Genomic DNA, 20,356 nt, shown 5'->3' on the forward strand with positions numbered 1-20,356 from the left:
CAGTTCAAACATTATTGGAACTGAGATAGTAGGCGTCACTCACGAATTTGAAAACTCGGAAACTAAGTATTTTAAACTATACCACCTTACTGGTGTGTGCTATACTATGCGTAGCAGTGATCGTGGTTTAGTTTCGGAAAAGCCGACGCTGGTTCTCGCAGTTTTCCATCGGCTCAGTGTTCTGCAAATTACCAAAGGAGAGAACTAAATTTTCAAACGGAGAGCAGCCTTGCAAAGCCTAACCAGGAGACGATAACCGCATCTTGAGCGGGGATGTCGCGCTAGGGGTGGATCGAACTCTAACTGGGGAATTCTTGGTCGGTGGGCGTTGAGAGCCGGAAATCAGATTACAGCGAAGCGCAGCGCCCGCGCGGAAGCGGAGACGCCGCAGCCGACGCTGATAATTGGTAATTCCGTGGATAGTTGAGCACGTGCCTCGCTTTGCGGTCTGAAAGAAAAAGAAACCAGTGGTTCGGCGCTCAACTGCAGACTTTGCCTTTATGGGCCGCCGCCACACTGTAACCAGAGAAATAGATAACACTACGAAAAATTTAGTATTCGGCTTTACCGGTATGGTTTAAAATGCATCTTGTGTAAGTTTTGTAGAGAATATCTTGAGGTGTAAATGTGCCTCCCCGCCATAAATTATGAAGCCTTCACATATATAGGATGAGGACGTAAATGAAATTTAGCATTCTGTAACAGAATGCTTATCGCATTGTTACTGTTCACTAGACATGTTTCATTAACTGTGTTTTCCACAGAGTGACAAATTTACGTTGAAATTGTATTGTGACCTGTTGTAATTTGCTGATGACACGAAATATTGCTCGACTCCTGGTGGCTAATTGTCTAATTTACAGGGTCTGCCTTGTTATACTACACCAGAAATAATAATAATAATAATAATAATAATAATAGCAGTAGTAGTAGTTGGCATCGACTGTGGTGTGAGGTTTAACATTATTGCAGAACTGGGATATATATATTATTGATTAACATTAACTTCAGTTATGAAAAAAATGCGAAGTCTAATTGTAAAATACAAGGACGCTTCAGCGTGCCCATTTGTGATCAGCACATAAATTCCACAATGAGATAGACTGTCAGCAATCGGGTGGTCTGTTCTTTGCTGAAGTGTTTCATCGGAGTGGCATAGGATATTAGAATCGAGTGACATATTCCAACCACAAAGTTATGGAATAAAGATGTGCGTATTATTGATTGACTGCCGAGCAATAAAGGATGGATTGGTCGTAATGCTAGAGAATTTTTGTAATTGCAACATAGATACTTATTTTGCTGGCAGAAGTAACAGAACAAAGCAAGACGAGTTAGTTCCAATATACGCCAAATATACAACAAAAATTGCGGGAATAAACTGAAATACGTTGGTGTACAGGCGCAGTAAAATGGACTAGACCTATAGGACTAACATAATAAAGAGCAAGGAAAAATGAGACAAAATTCCAGACTATCTATGATAAGAACAAAGAAATAATTTGCAAGAAACGTTAAAATTCACCATTAGGAAGCTGCCACCAACTCGGTGTCGCTGTATGCATTCAACATGTTACCTCGCTGACCTGTATCGAAAACAGGAAGAAATCTTGCACAAAATGTTTCGGCTAGACTATAAAAATATGATTTGTGCAACACGGCTGAAACCCCTAGACGTAGAAGTTGACGGACAAGTGCGCAACCGTTGACCCTGGAGTCATATAAATGAATAAGTTAAGTAGTAACGCCGTTAATTCGATAGTGAAAAGCAGTATCAAGGTCGATATTGGCGAAATGTACCTTAGAGCAGACAGGGCACACTGCTGAAATGTCTTCAAAACTGCCATCGTGACATCTAAGGCTTTCCGAGATGAGAAAAGCCAGCTGGTACAAAATGTAAAGAAACGCAGTGCTAGACGGTGCATAGTGAAGATAAGGAATTGATAATAGCAGCTAAACGCAAACTTAGTTTCTGCAAGGATAGGAGAGGAAATCGGCCGCGTCCTTTTCAAGGAAACCACCCAAGAATTCGCCTTAATGTACAGGTATTTAACAAAGGCACGGAATACCCAAATCTGGATGGCCGGACGCGGGTTTGAACCGTCGTCCTCCCAAATGCGAATCCAGTGGGCTAACCACTGCACCACCTCGGGTTATACGAGACAGTAGAACTGTTGGATAGTCCACCTTCTCTAAATATCCCTATTATCCAAAGGAGCTCTTTTTAAATTCCTTCAATTTTTCTGACATACTTTCGTTTAGACTATACCGACTAGTTAGGATTGTCTCCTATTTTGTTCAATATCAGGTGTCAGGCCTTTCATAATGGCCCAAATACTGGATAAATACCCAGATTCCTTAAAGTATTCATCATCGATCTCTAACGGATATGACAGACTCCAGAAATTAACGAGTAATGATACAATCGGATACTGCCGATTATTGTTCGAAAGCGTGTCAGTAGCTCTCACCTCTTTGAATGCATTACTATTGATTCTTGATCTTCATCAAGCAGCCATCTACCATACCTACATACCAGCATTCTTATCACATATCTTATGTTTAATTTTAGTAATTAACCGAGCTCAGTTACACAAGAATGCATAAGGAAATTAATTGTGGATTGTTCAAAGTTCACAGATGAGCCAAGTTAATTAGATTACCTGTTTAATAGTGTGTTGGTCCACTTTTGGACGCAACACAGCAGCGACTCTGCACGGCATGGATTCCATAATCCTTTGGTATGTGGCATAAGATATCTATGCACAGGCCACGCAATTCCTTTAACTCATTATCTGGTGGTTTGTGGGCGCGAAACTGGCGCTCGACATTGCACAAGATATATTCCATCGGATTCAGATTAAGCAATTTTCTTGGCTAAGACGTTAACATGAGTTCATTATCGTACTCCTCAAACCACTGAAGCATGATCCTGGCCTTGTGATGCGCATATTATTGTGCTGGAAGACGCCATTGTGTAAGATATGAAGCATAGTGGGATGCTTGTGATCCGAAATCATGTTCACTTAGTCCAAAGCTGTCACTGTGCCTTCGATTAGTGCCATATGTCTTATTAAACCTGAGCCGAGCTGACCCCACGGGGCTGCGTCCATGACGCGGTGCATGTTTCGAGCAGCCGTTCGTCTGGATGACGACACATTTGGACATGACCATCGAGCTGGTGTAACAAGAAATGTGATTCATATGAGCAGGCGACACGTTTTCTCTGTCCTCCGGTCCAACGTCGATGAGCCCTTGCCCACTGCAGTCGCAACTGACTATGTCTTTGGGTAATTATTGGGACAGGAAGAGGTCGTTTGCAGCGGAGCCCCACTTTCAGCAATGTGAGCTGAATGGTGTACACCAAAACACTTGCACCTACTCTTGTCATTAGATCTGCCGAAGATCGGCGCCTATTCTGCTTTACGGAACGGGCATGCCCCAGAACTCTTAGTTGTGTGACGAGGCGTGGGCGTCCAAGACTTCGTCGCCTATTCGTTGCTTCTCTTTGCCCCATCTACTTTCTAGATATGCTCACGGCAGTATCGAGCGATTAGTCGACTAGCTTCACCATTTCTGAGATAATCGTTCTCAGTCGCCGATCCATAACAATCTGCCTCTTGTCAAAGTCGCTTATGGATTTCCCGATCTGCGACTCGTATCGTTGCTGTAAAAATTCCCCAATCGTCTCCGCTTTAATTATACTATGTATTTTCCTTAGCGCGTCACGCGCCTGCAACGCTAACAGGTGACATTCAACCCGGCAGTGAAGAAGCCAAGTGATCTCGTTGCCTAAAGTACTCGTTTCCTGTCAGGACAGTGTGTGGGTTCTGAGCCGGAAAAAAAGGAGTGAGACAACATAAGCTCTGAGAAATTAATATAAACTGCTGGAAAAAATTAGTACACTGTGTTGTGTGGAGTATGCGAAATGATTGTCCGCAGCTCGTGGTCGTGCGGTAGCGTTCTCGCTTCCCGCGCCCGGGTTCCCGGGTTCGATTACCGGCGGGGTCAGGGATTTTCTCTGCCTCGTGATGATTGGGTGTTGTGTTAGGTTTAAGTAGTTCTAAGTTCTAGAGGACTGATGACTATAGATGTTAAGTCCCATAGTGCTTAGAGCCATTTTTTTATGCGAAATGATTACATTTACAGATCAATAGCACAAGCGGTTCTGGGGTACCAGGTATCGACTCATGCGGAAACACTCATATTAGTGCTTGATATATCCTCCACAGGAGACATAGAGGCTCTGACTCTGGCATTCAGTCGATCGTACAGATGGCCAGGGAAGTTGCTGCACATCTTTCGGAGCATGTTGAGTTTCACGGGCAGTGTGTGGGCGAGCTTCATTCTGTTGGAACAACACGGCACATTCCTTTTGCAAGGACGGCAAAACCGGTTACTGTCCCCTCCGGAAACATCAAACGGGAACGAGAGTTGTAACTCATCGCCCTACAAACCATAAGCCCTGGGGTGGGGCCAGTGTGTCGGACGAATGCCCTCTACGAGACATTGATCACCAGGTCTGTGACGTACGAGCAAACGAACATCATTTGCGTGCAGGCAGAACCTGCTTTCATAGCTGAAGACCACAGCGCGCCATTCCATCTTCTAGTCGAGCCGTGAACGTCGATGCTGTGGCGTGAGTGGAAAACGGGCTAGAGGTGTGCGTGTCATAGTCCCTCTGCTAATAACAGCTTCGCAATAGTTCGTGTTGACACGAATGGGCTCACAAGCTCTCTTACCTACGCTGGGGTAGCTGTTCTATGTCTGTGCTGCGTGGACGTCCAGAACGTCGTCAACGGTTTGATAATGTTCACCTGACCACTGATATGAGCATCTTTGCAGAGCTGACGTAGGACGTCCAACTTGTGTGGCAGTTCTCAGAGACGACCGTCCCGCCACTCGGGAGGCCGCAATTTGACCCCTTTCAAACTCGCTCAGTTGGCTGTAGGAAGCACGAGTGCGTCCCCGTGGCATGGTTGCCTGCTTGCTTCATACGTTCGCATCACACTGTACTTTCTGTCCGTGAGCATTCCCCATTAAAGGCTAGACACAGGCAGCGCTGTGGTAGGTAATGCCACTACGCTATCTGTTGGCGGACAACGCTGAAACCATTTTCAGTACATCCATTATCCCTCAGGTGGCATATGCTCACCGGATAAAAATCAACGTCGGCTTTCTAGGTGTACTACTTTTTTCCGACATTTTATTATACTTCGCTTCAGTACAGTGATCCTAGTACAGTGATCCTTGATGGATTCCAAAACCAAGTCCTTGACAAAGCAGTGATAAGTAAAACACTTCAACTGTTCAGAGTGAAGACATAAATATAAGTCTTGAGGCCAGTCCTGAAGTATTACTTTCGTAAAGAAATTTGCGACTATACTTGTCGATACTAGACATCTAGACTGGACCGATACAACAACTCAGCAAGAACTCGTCTGCCATTCCGTATAAAGTAGGCACAACTGCAGGCGGGCGGTCACTTTTTCCACGTGACCCATGGCGCCTGTGGCGTCTCAGATCAGGGGACGTGGCATTCGTCCGGCTAGTGGCTAGACAGCGTGGTGAAACCTCACTATTTTCTGAAGTGAATTAGAATATACCTGTGACAGGTAATTCCTGAGGGAGGAATAGGAATTTGGGTCCCAGTTTTCGCGAATATGTGTCGATTCTGCGAACTCCTGCACTACCTCTTTCGATCACCTGTGAAAATACCTGACATTTTCTGAGACTATCCTGTTGCCGAATAGTTTAATAACGTAGATAATAAATGTTCATCGAGTGATGTGGCGTAGTGATAAAAGCGTCAAAACGAATTACAGATGATAGTGATTATCATCTTCAAGTCTCTGTCCGGATTTACGTGTTCAGTTGCATTCCCTTGATATTTCATGTACATGTGGAATTGTTCTTAAACTATATAACTTATTGTTGGCTAAACTGGGAAGGTGTTCCTCCTCCAAGCATTGTAACCGATCAAGGTGGCGTTTTGGTGAGACTCTAAGGTCGTATTTGGAAAGACAATGGTTCAATGTCCCGTCCGAAGATCTACATTTATGTTTTTGTTATGTCCCTAAATAGCTTAAGACCAGTACCGGAATGGTGATTTGGTGGAATAGAAATTTGGGTGCCAGTCTTCGTGAATATGTGTCGAATCCGTGAGCACTTGCGCTGCGTCTTTCGAACACCCGTGAAAATACCAGACTCTTTCTGAAACTGAACTTTTGCACCACCGATTTAGTACCCCATCCTTCCCCAGTCCGGCTATAATGACCGCGCCGTCGACAGGACCTTAAACCGCTGTGTTCCTTCCTTTCTTCCAATAACTATACCTTGTACGAGAAGATATATGTTTAGAAAAGCCTTAGCTCTAATTGCTACAAGTTATCATAAAACTGCACAACATCGTTCATTTATCAACACAATACAGAAAACATCTTGACCCTACGTAACATTTTCTTTGAAGGGAGCCCAAAACGTGCAGCAAATATGTGGCTGCTGACTGAGTAGCCTGTTTTGTAACGCATTTCTATAATCCACTAATTCCCAAACGCAGTCCATCATAGCAAAAGAAGTAACTACTGATGACAAATGAAATGGCGTGTAATTAAGAGAACGAACTCTTATACGTGTAAACCACAATTTCAAATATTTAGATTTGGGTTTTGCATGGTTTGCATTAAACACTCGGATTGCAGGGCTGATTTCTTAACAAATGAACGACTGAGTTCGTTACTAATTCTTATACAGACTGAGAAGGTCCCAGCTGTAGCGAATACAATCATTTCGCGTGAAATGGACTGTAATTAAGGCACTTAAATGTTGTAAGAGGGAAACTAGTTCAAATTCCTGTCCGGCCATGGTAATTTAGATTTCCCATGGTTCTCGGAATCACTTCCGTAGTATATTAGAATAATTACTTCAACAGGCACTGCCGATTTCTTTCCCCTTCCTTTCTAAACCAACTGAAGGCTGCTCTGTGGTTATGTGCTTAGCGATGACAGACATACCAATTTCAAATAAATCTCAGTGGAAATAGAAAATCGTAACTGTAGGTACCGTTGCTACCGTATTATCATTGTAATATTAATATCAATAATAATAATAATGGTATTACTAGCACTAATAACAGATTTCCCAGAAGCACACTATACAGTTCAGAAAAGGTCATTAACCACCATGGGGAAAATGGAACGACAGATACTGAGGAAAATATTGACGCAAAACCCATGGCGGTATTTGAATACGTAAAATCTCTGGAGAACTGTATTGCCTGAATGAAAAATACATTTCCATTCCATGAAAAAGATGTCTGAAATCTTATAGAGGTTTAGCACGAAACGAAACCTCAAGACTGATGAAGAACATCTTCCGCACCGCTACCGGGACCTGAGAAACCACGGTACGATGGGTACTCCACACCCAACAGGATCTCACGAAAGCCATTATTCACCCTCTGACAGCTAAACAGACCACATGCAGGCAGAAGATCGACTGAGAAGTTCACGTCTACACAAGACACAAAGGAATTTGGAACTCAGAAACATGTTGACAGTAGAAAGACGATAGACCCCTAGTGAAAGGATGATGATGTTTCACGAAGATAAGAACAACAACGAGAACAAAACTAATGGATCGAGGAGATGTTTATAGAGCCAAAGGAAAGGGCAAAAAATTCAAAAATACGTAAATGGTAATAACTATAATTGATACAGTTATCATTTAACTTAGGTCACTCTGAGATATAAAGATTTATTATTCTCAATTCTTTGTCTTTTTCCAACGCCACCAAACTCATCTGTACAGAGCACTAGGTTAACCCACTCAGTTCGACAACATACATATTTCCCTTGGCAAATTTCAGTGTTGGGCTGTCAGTGAGAAGCTTAAAGACACCTATATTAACCAACTCTTACTGTATAATGAAAAAAGGAATTCCGTGGGTTTGTCTGCAGGAACTGTGGGCGTGGTTCGCTGAATATGGAGGAAATGTAAAGCGGGATGACGACTGTAAATCGGCTGCTCCCAGTATGTTTCGGGTAAAAGTAAATTCGTATGAAATGATTCACTGGGAGTCCTTCGTGAGGGGTGTTCCGAAAGGGCACACATATTGTAACGTGGAATGCCGTTCCTCGCATATCTCCTCATCACTGATATGCTACCATAAAAAAAACGAACAAATTCCGGCGCCTGGACGAAATCACTTCAACGATAGCAGCACACTGAGATGCGGAATGAGTAGCCTTTCTTGGCGGTTTTACTGAGGTGGTTACTGTTATTTAACTGGATTAGTCTGTTCACAAGACCATTAAAGCCTTTTGCTTCACATGAAAAAGTCCTTTCGTCTTTCTTACTTGCAAAAGGTAATTTCTTTTCTGGTGTTAATTGAACGTCTGAAACAAGTACTGTCACTTGCAAATAAAATTTTTAAAACTCGTCTTTGCACATACAACAGCCGATTTCTGTCATAAACATAGGCCGACTTTTAAGATTTTTTAACGAAAACAATGAAGGAAAGATTCTTTGATACAAATCGTCTTGTTGTTTGCAGTGCGTCCGAACCTATTGGGGAAAAAAAATTCCGAACATATGTTGATACCACAAAACATGATTTAGAAGAGGGCCTACAGCTTTTAGCTGTGATAAATTATCTACCCACGCATATTTTGTTTCACATAATGGAACAAAAACAAGTCGTTATGCAATAAAACAGGTGAAAATAGGCACAGAGACTTTAACTCTACGCTTTTCTTGGTTAGATAATCAGCTGCTCGGCGTGCTGTGAGAGAGCTGGCATTGCCATGCTGAAGAATGATACAATGTTTTCGGATATTCCCTAATGCCACCGATGACTTGTACCAAACAAATAGTATACCATTCAATATTAACTATTGTTCGATCTTGTAAAGTAATGCATACCACGTATGCAGTAATAAAAGAAACAATGTACCATTTTGTGCTTTGCGAGCGAAATACTTGTTTCATTTCCTATTGGGACAATGGAACAGTTAATTGGTAATTACAGAGGGTGGACAAGAATGTGGAAACATCACAAACCAACAATTGCCATGCCTACTACGATGTAGAAAAACCGTTGACGTTCAAAAGAGCTTCTAGTGATCTCAGAATGGATACAAGTCTTGTATAATATTCAAATAATTCTTACATCATTCTTCCTGCGAAACTGCGGCAAGACCCGGTAATGATGATGGATGTGGATAGTGATCACGCACCACAGAGGCTCAGTAATATTGAGATCTGGTGTCTGTGGTGGCCAGGGAAGATGCTATAGTTCATTCTCGTGCTCTGAAAAACAGACCTCGACGATGTGAGCTGTGTGAACAGGTGCCCTGTTCTTTTGGAACACAGAACAACCATTGGAAGATCAAGATTGTCCCATTGGATGGACCTGATCAGCCAAAATGGTCACACAATCGTACGCAGCAATGTGACCATGCATATTAAACATGGGGCACATGGAATACCACGAAATGGCTGCTCAAATCATCACTGAACCCCCGCCATGTTTCACTCTTGTGGCATAAACTCGCCCAGAAGTTGGAAACGGTGTGCAGGAAGACTCATCCGATCAAATGACATTATTCCATTATTCCAAAGTCCAGGTTTGATGACTTGGGCACGACATTTTCCTGTTACGGGCACTTGCATCACTGATGAATGGTTCTGGAATTCCAGTTTGCCCTCCAGTTCCCTGACTCTGGAACTCCTTTCGTGTTGTTTTGGTGCTGACAGGGTTCGCGAGTTTGACATTCGGGTCTACAGTGACTTTTGCAGCTGTCGTCATGTTGCTTTTCATCACAATTCTCTTCAGTGATCGGTCGCTTAACACACATTTCCGTCCGCGCTGTGACTTAGTGGGGGATGTTTCTCCACTTTCCGTGTTATGCGATATAAATCTCCGAACCGATGCCCTTTAAATATCAAAGATTTCGGCAGCTTTCGTTTGGAAAGCACCCACCATACGTGCACCAACAATTTGCTATGTTATGAGTTCATTTAGCTCCATCGAAATGCAGTCACAACTACAAATAACACTGATATGACCACGACTGTCACTTGCAGCGTATTGCGGACATTTAACGGGTTCCTTCCGTGGTCAAATACAACAGCACCACCAGAAGGTTTGGCTAGCACATTCATTTATGTTGAAACATGCATTTCTCGCTGTGCTTTTATATTTTTGTCGAAACTCTTAAGTTTCTAGCTCTTACGAATATACTCATGTTTCATCTCTTCTTACGAAATTGTGTACGGATTTTTTGAACCATTCCTTAACCGATTGACACGAACCTGTATTTGAGATTCGGTTAAAATGTCAGGAATCCATCATGAACAAATGGGTGATGATGACATTTGGTTTTGCGCGGCGCTCAACAGCGTGGTTATCAGCGCCCCTTACAAATTCCCAATTTGTACACTGTCCAGTCTCGCCCTTTCCCGAATGATGATGAAATGGTGAGGACAACACAAACACGCAGTCTCCGGGCGGAGAAAATCCCCGACCTGGCCGAGAACGGAACCCGGGCCCCAGAGGCGTAAACGTTAGCCACTAAAGCACGAGCTGCCGACAGGGACAAATGGAATATACAATATTGCAGTCTTTAATATGGCTAAGAATGCCTATGTCTCAAGACGATACTCTTCAATCGTGTTGCGTAAATAATCCATGTTTTTTGGAATTACAATTGATTTTCTACATCTGCATCCGTATTCTGCAAACCACCGTGAAGTGCATGGCAGGGGATATTTCTTCTTGTACCACGTCTCAGCGTTTCTTCCCGCTCCATTCACGTCTGGAGCTCGGAAAGGATGACTGTTTAAACGCCTGTGAGCGCGATCCCTACTGGAGTGATATGCAGGAGGTTGCAGTGTATTCCTCGATTCATCGTGTTCCTGAAGCACTGTCAGTAAGCTTACTCGGCATATTTTGCGTCTTTCTTCAAGTGTCTGCTACTTTAGTTTTATCAGCATCTCCACAATGAGCTCCGATGGGTCAAACAAACATGTGAGCATTTGAGCTGCCCTTCTCTGTGTACTTTGAGCATCCCATTTTAGTCCTATTCAGTACCGGTCCAAAACTTTAACAATTTTATACAACGTGGTTCACTATCACTAATGTCGTGTGAGTAATCTCGTTTGTAGGCTGACCTCATTCCACTAGAATTGTATCAAGGAGGGTGAGTCTGCCACCTGCTTTACCTACGACTGTGCTAATGCGACTGTTCCATTTCATGTTCTTACATACGAGTATTATTATACCTACGTATTTGTATGAATGGACAAACTCCATTTGTGACTCCTGAGTATTGTAGCCACAGGATACGACGTTTTATCGTTAATGAAGTGTACAGTGTTACATGTATGAACATTTAAAAGCAAGTTGTCAATCTATGTATCACTGTGAAATATTATCAGGACCTGAATGAATATCTGTCCAGCTTACTCGGTGAACACTTAATTACTGATAACAATATATGCGAAAAGAATGAAATTAGTATTAATGCTGTCTGAAAGGTCATCATATAGTAGATGAACATTTGGAACATACTTCGAGAAAGTGAAGCATGTCGCAAACCTGTTGGCAGCCCTTCATTGCTGGTATCAGATTTGATACTGTGGAAGTATGTCATTTGTCATTTTTGAAGGCTTTATTTATTTATTTCACTTCCGGACTGATTGATGCATTTATTACAGCATTTTAGAATACACGTTTAACTTGAAGTGACCGTGGGACATAATCTTGGCGAGTAACAACCCTTGTTATCAGACCGAAGACACTGTGCACGTGCCTTCGCTACACCTGTTGGCTACGCGGGATTAGCCGAGCGGTCTTACGCGCTGCAGTCATGGACTGTGCGGCTGGTCCCGGCGGAGCGAGTCCTCCCTCGGGCATGGGTGTGTGTTTTTGTTCTTAGGATAATTTAGGTTAAGTAGTGTGTAAGCTTAGGGACTGATGACCTTAGTAGTTGAGTCCCATAAGATTTCACACACCATTTGAAAATTTTACACCTGTTTCGACAACAGCCCCTGGTCACGACTAGTTCCTCCAGTCCAAGGAATGTATGGAGACTTGAGCGGCACAGCCACATTTGACTCGCAGCTAGGATATGGTTTCATAATTCAACAGTTCTCCCCCTCCTCCCCCCCCCCTCCCCCGCGCGCATTGTATCATACCGGGCCGGAAAATCCTATGAAGCATCCTAGCGTTTACCTGCCAGCGAAATTGGCATCGATCTGAAAGTAACGCGAACCCTTCCAGCTATTTTGGGCGTTTCATGTGGTGCTGTTATTATCAATACTTCTGCTTTACTGCCCTGAAGCATGCCCTTGCTTTACCGCCCTTCTCGTAGCCAACGTGGACGTTGTGGGGTACTGCCTTACAATTTCATTATTTTTATACTGTATAGTTTAAAGATATCAGAAGCTTATTTAAAGCTTTACAATCTGGAAAATACTCAATGCACACTTACAAGTTGAAGTAAGGCCCACGGTGCCACACCAGGAACCACGAAAGCTCAAGAAATATTACATGTAAGGAAGATCCATATCAGAACATTTCAGAGCACAAGTAAAAATTACAAATTTTACAAAAACAGGTGCCGGCCTAATCTCAGCCCACGAATCCAGTGTCAGAGACCCATACTTTTTCTTTCTGAAGAAATAAACATCAACAAGAAAAATATAAGCTTTATCGAGATTTTACTAAAACAGGTGCCGGCCCAATCTCATCCCAAGAATCCTGTGTCAAAGACCTACGCTTTTTCTTTCTGAACAAATAAACATCAACAAGAAAAATATAAGCTTTACGGTGGTGGCACGAAGTGCAGACGTGGGTTTTAAATAAATCATGACAGTCGAATAGGAGAGCCCTTAAACCAAGAGCGCGTTGATGCACGTGCGATTCTCCCTCTCATACACTATGTGGCCCTGAAGAGTCTACCTTCACAAAATTTATCACTGACGGATGCACAACCACCACGAAGTTCTGCTATCCAGTACTAAAGAGATTTTTCTAAAGGAGATTGGCTCTCAAAAGTTAAACAAAGCGATTCGCTGCATTTTTATTGAATTTGGCCTTTGCGAAAATCGTAAAAAAGTCATCAACGGCAACTTTCAAGTGAAATTTACAAATGGCTCTGAGCACTATGGGACTTAACATCTGTGGTCATCAGTCCCCTAGAACTTAGAACTACTTAAACCTAACTAACCTAAGGACATCACACACATCCATGCCCGAGGCTGGATTCGAACCTACGACCGTAGCAGTCGCGCGGTTCCGGACTGAGCGCCTAGAACCGCGAGACCACCGCGGCTGGCGTGAAATTTACAGTTTTTTACAACACGCTCACTATAAACAAACTATTCGGCCAATTCATTAACTGCCATTTTTTGTTTAAGAAAACTACAAATTTTAATTTTGGTATTGCTGTGTCGTTAAACCTCAGCAGCGTTACAAAGAGACCTGCTGTAAAAACTTAAAAGGTGACTACCGTATACATTGAATGGTCAAAATATAGCTATGTGCCAAACTCGAAGCATTGCCTGGATAGCCATTTTAGTACCCTGCAGACCTGCGTTTTCGTCCAATAATCATAGAAAACAAGTTGTGGGTTGTTGACATGGGACCTGCAGTGACCTCCACTGTTGTAAATCGTTTGGAGAAGTTGGCAGTTTCATACACAATCCGATGTTTGGCATACATGAGATAAGTCTTCGTACTGCACTAGCATATTTACTGGGTACATAAGCAGCGTCAGGCGATATCTTGTTGCTTAAGTCGTGTGTTCTTTAGAGCATTGTATTGTTACCACACCTCCCTAACATTGTTTTCAATCCTGAAAGGAATCGCAGAGCTGAGGTACACTCTGCTATTATACAGCCAGACCTCGTGCAGTGTGGGGAAGAGCGACACGTGAGGTCCACAGAATAAGCATGCGTGTGCCGACGCCCTTGGCAGTTGGCAAGCAGACACGAGAGGAGCAACGTTCAGAGGCTTTGCTTTACTTGCTTCTGCCTGTAGTGCGGGAGGGAGTGTAAAGACACGTTAGTATACGAGGACAATTCCCAAAGGCTGCCAGTGCTTGCCTGCCAACACGTCGTGCCAGTGTAGCCTTCCGAGTGCTATATGTTAGAAGCGGTCATAGTAAGAAAACGTTGTGATCTTTTACGTAACTCTTTATGGCAACTAACACTTCTTAAATTATAGTTTGTGTTCATTGTAGCATAATATTTCTATCTGCTTGGTCTTAAATACTAACTAAATCAAACACATTCGCATGTGAAGTGCACTGTACGTTTCAGTTTGTACTATCTTGAACTTTATCGTGTATGTTAAACTCGTGACAATGCAGTATGGGATGTTTATGATCTCTGCTATAACATTAATTTCCGTACAAACGCACTGTATTCGTTTCTGCCTGCCTGCTTGGCTACAGGAGTAGCTGGAGGACGTAGCACTGCTAGAGACTAATTTTGAAGACTGAGTGAAGAGTGAGACTCTCGTTCATAGATATTTCATCAAATAACTACACTTCCTGACAGAAAAAGTGAAGCTCACAGAAGACATGGCCAGCTGTCAATGTAACTTCGTAAATGTGCACACCATCGACTGGTATGTAAATGACTAGAGTTTCAGTTCACTGTGGCAGGTAGAACGGCCACCAGAGTGCATTGGTGCAACTAACGTGCATCATCGTGCTTTCGATTAAAAAGATTCAGACACTACCAGTTACAATCTAAGGTGTACTGTAACAGTCCTGCATTTTTCTTTCAATTTATTAACGTCTCCATTTAACGTCTTGACTCAATTCCTGACAGTAGTTTTCAATTTCTCGCAGTATGTCTAACATTAACTGGTTGGTACTGTACGCGAAAACCATGTTGACACTCAGCGAGGCGGCTGATGTTATTCCTCATTTCCTATCGCTCCCATCACCCACCGCGCCGAGTGTTAATTTGGTTTGTGCGGGTAGTAGGAATGTTTGTTTTCATTTTCTGACTAACTGCTGTCATTAAACCTAACTTGCAAATGCTACTGGCTCATGTTTCAAAATTTATGGAACCAGCTAATTTAAACGTCTGTTCTGAATTAGCTGAAATATTCAGCTGTCCTCCTTGGTAAACAATTTCCTTCAGTTTTTCATTGCATCGGCTATTATAATAATGTGCACCGTAGTTACCATTCATTAGAATTCACTTGGGGGGCGTGTCTGTGGCGTTCCTCTGGATCCCAGGACACGTTGGTATCTGTGGAAATGAGGCGGCTGATATAGCGGCGAAGGCTGCAGTCTCTCTTCTCTAGCCAGCTATTCGCATGATTCCCTTCGCCGATCTACGGGGTGTTTTATGTCGTCGTGTTTCTCTTTTATGGCACGCACATTGGTCGACATTCCCCAATAATGAATTGCGGGACGTGAAAGCTCTTCCCTGTGCTTGGACCTCTTCCTCCCGAACGCGTCGTTGGGAGGAGGTAATTTTAACTAGACTCCGGATAGGGCACTGTCTTTTTAGCCATCGACATCTTTTAAGTGGCGATCCTCCCCCACTCTATCCCCGCTGCTCTCAGCTGTGGACGGTAAGACACCTTTTACTTGAGTGCCCCTATTTTACTCCGTTACACGCCCGTCTACAGCTGTCGCCTGATATATCTTCCATTTTAGCAGATGACACGCGCTCAGCCGTCCGCGTTCTCGAGTTTATTAGTGCCAGTGAGATGACGTCAGTCATTTGAAGCTCTTTTTTGGGACAACCAACCCCCCCTTTTTATAGTGTTTTTTAATATTTCCTTCTGTTTTTAGTTTCTACAATTTTTTAAGTTTCGTTCCCATTGCTGCTGGTTTCCAGTTTCGTTTTTTTACCTTTTCCTAAGTCACAGACCGGGCGCTAATGACCGTAGCAGTTTTGCGCCCTAAAACCATAACAAAAAAAATCACATTTATACGTAATTTAGAAATGTCATCGATGAATTACAGCTTGTTAACAGAGCTCACAGCTTCTTTTGTAATCATTCCTAAACAATGTTGCATTTAGTTCTACACGAAGTGCCGCAGTTTCACGCAGCGTATTGCTATGTTAATTTTCCGGACTCATCCGAAGACTGCGTTGAATCAACAATCTGGAGCAACTGTCGCCATTTGTAAGCGTACCACCTGCTCTTACACCTTCTGCGGTGACGGTAGTTGGTTTCCTCTTTATACTGTTTGGCAATCTACTTTGGGATCGGACAATGAGTAGATCATGTTGATGAAGTACAAATTAACTGACGCACTACTTATTAATGAAGAGTGCAACTTCACTTTGCTCGCCACATATATAAATATGCATCAGGACTATTACTGTGTGCCACGATTGCATTCTGAAATTATTTCGAGTAGAGATAAGCTACATTTATGTCCTAACCAGGCTGTGGCTCACACAGAAGTGGCGCAATTAGTCTCTTTGTTTGCTGTACTTCCTGAATTTCATTGTTTGCGTCAACGATAAACTTAATAGCACAGGATATGTTGCATTCATATCCTCATAATAATCATCATATGATTAAGTTACTGTAACCTTGCAGAGGGTGTAAGCGTACCACCGTTCCGACATTTGAAATTACGCGCCCACACTGTTCCGTGCTGCACGACACTGTCACCACGCAAGGTACATAAAGTAGAAGGGTAACCGCGTTTTGGCTTTATCGCCGATTGTGCGCTAGCAGTCTTCGTCTGAGTGAGTCTGTGCGTCTGTCGTGGGGGCGGACGACCGCGGTGTACAAACACAGGCGCCGCTATTAAGTGAAAAGCGTGTTTTTAATGTAATATTAATAGTCGGAAACGTGTGAATTATTTTAGAGTAATTCACTGTAATAAAATCTAGTGAATAGGAAGTGATTGAATACGGGAGAAATATTAATGCACTCTTACGATACTGTCAGACCAACAACAGCACGAACTCTCACATATTTTCTTAATATGTTGAGACAAACAGAAATGTGTGCTCAACCGCGTAAGACTGAATCAACGATAGTACGATTGCGGTATTTACAAATAGAACTCGATATAGTTATTGGGACCTACCACTTCAGTAATGGTCAGCAAATAGTATTCCCTTGCCGCTAGTAAATCAGTATATACAGAACTGTGTTAGGTGTAACTGGGTAAGTTTAGTGAAGCACTTTCAGAATAGATGTTAGTGTTTTCACGACTTGTGGAACCCTATTTAGCACTCCTTATCCGTGTAGTGCAGTGAAACTGCTGGTGCTGCGCAAAAGCGGCATGGAGTGTGTTGGAACTGTTGATGAACGATAAGGTGAATGACTTTGATGAAATGTGTTCGAGTGACGTTCTCACTACCTCGAAATTGCCTAGGCCGATGCACTTTATTCAAAAAATGGGTTCAAGTGGCTCTGAGCACTATGGGACTTAACATCTATGGTCATCAGTCCCCTAGAACTTAGAACTACTTAAACCTAACTAACCTAAGGACATCACACAACACCCAGTCATCACGAGGCAGAGAAAATCCCTGACCCCGCCAGGAATCGAACCCGGGAGCCCGGGCGTGGGAAGCGAGAACGCTACCGCACGACCACGAGCTGCGGACTGCACTTTATTGGTGATGTATGATGTGTGAGGTTTTTGCCAACAAGGATAGGAAACAGATTATCCCCATCCATTCACATTTCTATCTGTAGTCCGCAAGCCACCTTACGGTATGTGGCCGAAGTTACTTTGTGTATCACGGTCGCTTCACTGTATCAGTGTTTCAGTAGTGAATAGTGCACGGGAAGAACGTTTGTTGGTAAGCCTTCGTGTGAGCTCTAATCTTTTTAATTTAACCGTCTTAGTCTTATTGAGAGATACACCTAGGTGGCAGCAATATACTGATTAACTCTTCTAGGAACGTACCCTCTCAGTCTTATACCGGTAATCTACTCCACGATGCAGAACTCCTCCACCGGAGTTGGCTGAGCATCTCCGTGGCGCTACCGCGTTTTCTAAATAAACCTGTAACGAAACTCGCTGCTCTTCTGTGGATCTTCTCTGTACCCTTCATCAATCCTACTTGGTACGGATCCCAGGCTGACGAGCACTATTCAAAAATTGGTCGAAAGGGGGTTTTGTAAGCTACCTCTTTTGTGGGCAGACTACACATTCTCCCAATGAATCTCGGTTTGCCATCTTCCTTGTCTGCGGTTAGTTTGATGTGGTCGTTCCACTTTAAATCGGTCCGTACGCATACTCCTAGATATTTTATGGACGTGGCTGCTTCCAGTGATTGTTCTGCAAATCGTGATATCGTACACTAATGGGCCTTTCTGTTTATTTATGCGCAATACGTTACATTTATTTACGTCGAGGGTCCACTGCCAGTCCCTGCACCAAGCTTCGATGCACTGTGGATCTTCTTGTATTTCGGTACACTTTCCTACCATTGCGACTTCTCAGTGTATAACAACACGAAGATCTTCATGGAACTTGGTCTTTAATAAGTACTGTTAAAAGTAATGGTCCTGTAACTCACTGTTGCCGGCCGCTGTGGCCGTGCGGTTCTAGGCGCTTGAGTCCGGAGCCGCGCTGCTGCTATGGTCACAGGTTCGAATCCTGCCTCGGGCATGGATTTGTGTCATGTCCTTAGGTTAGCGAAGTTTAAGTAGTTCTAAGTCTAGGGGACTGATGACCTCAGATGTTAAGTCCCATAGTACTTAGAGCCATTTGAATCATTTGAATAATTCTCTGTTGGGATACACTCGATGATACAGTACCGTTTGAAGATTTCTCTACGTTGAGAATGACATGTTGGGTTCTGTTTGCCAGAAACTCTGCAATGCAATCAAGCAACTGGTCTGATAATCCGAAGTTTCTTATTCTGTTCATTAGGCGACAGTGCGGAGCCACGAGGTGTGTGAGAATAGTAATGAGACTAACAGCACTGCAAGGGATCTGGCAACACGATGTTGTTCTACTTGTGTAGACCAGTGTGTTCATCCCATCCAGATGCTCAGTCCGAGTTTCAGCTCCGTACAGTCATCGCTTGATTTTTGAGAAAGTCATCAATCAAGTTGTGTTCTTGTTATATGTTACGAAAATAGAACAACAGAATTTAGAGCAACGTTATGCTAGCAATTTTTATGTTTAACTTAGGGAATCCGCTCGCCCAGATAGCCGTGCGGTCTAACGCGCTGCTTCTCGAGCTGGAAGGCGTGCCGGTCCCCGGTACGAAGCAGCCCGGTGGATTAGTGTCGAGGTCCGGTGTGCCGGCCAGCCTGTAGATGGTTTTTAAGGCGGTTTTCCATCTACTTCGGCGAATGCGGGCTGGTTCCCCTTATTCCGCCTCGGTTACACTGTGTCGGCGATTGCTGCGCAAACACCGTTTCCACGTACGCGTACACCATAATTATTCTATCATGCAAACATTTGGAATTACACTCGTCTGGTATAAGACGTTCCCGGGGGAGGGGGGGGGGGGGGGGAGGGGATGGACTGCTGTGGCCTGTTGTGAGGTTGTGAACCACTGAGGTCTACTGCGGGACGCCGCTCCTCCGTCTTTTGTAGGTCCCCAGTTCAATACATACATAGATAGGGAATGCGCGAATATGACCCCTGAAAAGTTGAAACAGGCCTATGTGGAATATTCCGCATCAAAACCACAAGTTTTTCTCTGGCTCAAATCGGTTTTGGAAGACCGAGAACTACTTAAAGATGAACATTGCCCAGAGAGACAGTCAACCTCAAACATCGACGAAAACGTCGAACGTATGCGTGCTCTTGTGAGATCAGACCGACGTTTAACAGTAAGGATTATAGGTGACCTGTTAAACACTTTCACCGTACAGCAAATTTCGACCGAATTTTCGCACATGCGAAAGGTTGTGGCAAAATGGTGCTGAAAAACGTCACAACTTAGCAGAAAGACAATTGAAGAAACGTGTGCGCGGATCTTCTTGAGAAGAGAAGAACAATGGAACAAACGTGTGCGTTGATCTACCTGAGAGGATTGCCAATGACCTCGAATGGTTGAATCGTGTGCTCACACGTGATGAATACTGGATTGTTTAGTTTGATCCTGAGATAAAGCGACAAAGTGAGGAGTGGGACACTGAGACATCTTCTCTATCGGAAAAGACTCGAATGAGCAAATCAACGATAAAAACAGTGCTGATTTGTTTTTTTGAAAGTCGGGGTTTCGTGCGTAAAGAATTTTTCTGTAGGAAGAGGATATGTTATGTTATGATAAATTTTCGTCATATATGGGGTATTTTAAGACACGGCAATAGTATAAAGTTCTCTGATGAAAGATCGCCAGTCGATATGCAGAGAACAAAATCAGGTGGCGTACAAACAGAAGATCC

At 43.4% G+C, this 20,356-nt stretch overlaps 1 protein-coding gene across 4 annotated transcripts in view; it reads left to right on the top strand.

Moving 5' to 3' along the window:
* LOC126297991 (carbohydrate sulfotransferase 5-like) overlaps nucleotides 1-20,356 on the top strand; it is a 712,441-nt gene that overhangs the window by 405,356 nt on the left and 286,729 nt on the right. Inside the window, exon 1 of one of the 4 annotated variants that reach the window (XM_049989307.1) lies at nucleotides 14,054-14,167. The exons of the other annotated variants lie outside the window; for them this stretch is intronic. The gene's annotated coding sequence lies outside the window, so the exon portion shown is untranslated. Of the gene's footprint in view, nucleotides 1-14,053; nucleotides 14,168-20,356 lie in introns of those variants that run through there. 4 annotated transcript variants of the gene reach the window in all.

This window comes from Schistocerca gregaria, chromosome X (genome assembly GCF_023897955.1).
Source record: "Schistocerca gregaria isolate iqSchGreg1 chromosome X, iqSchGreg1.2, whole genome shotgun sequence".
Lineage (NCBI taxonomy): Eukaryota > Metazoa > Arthropoda > Insecta > Orthoptera > Acrididae > Schistocerca > Schistocerca gregaria.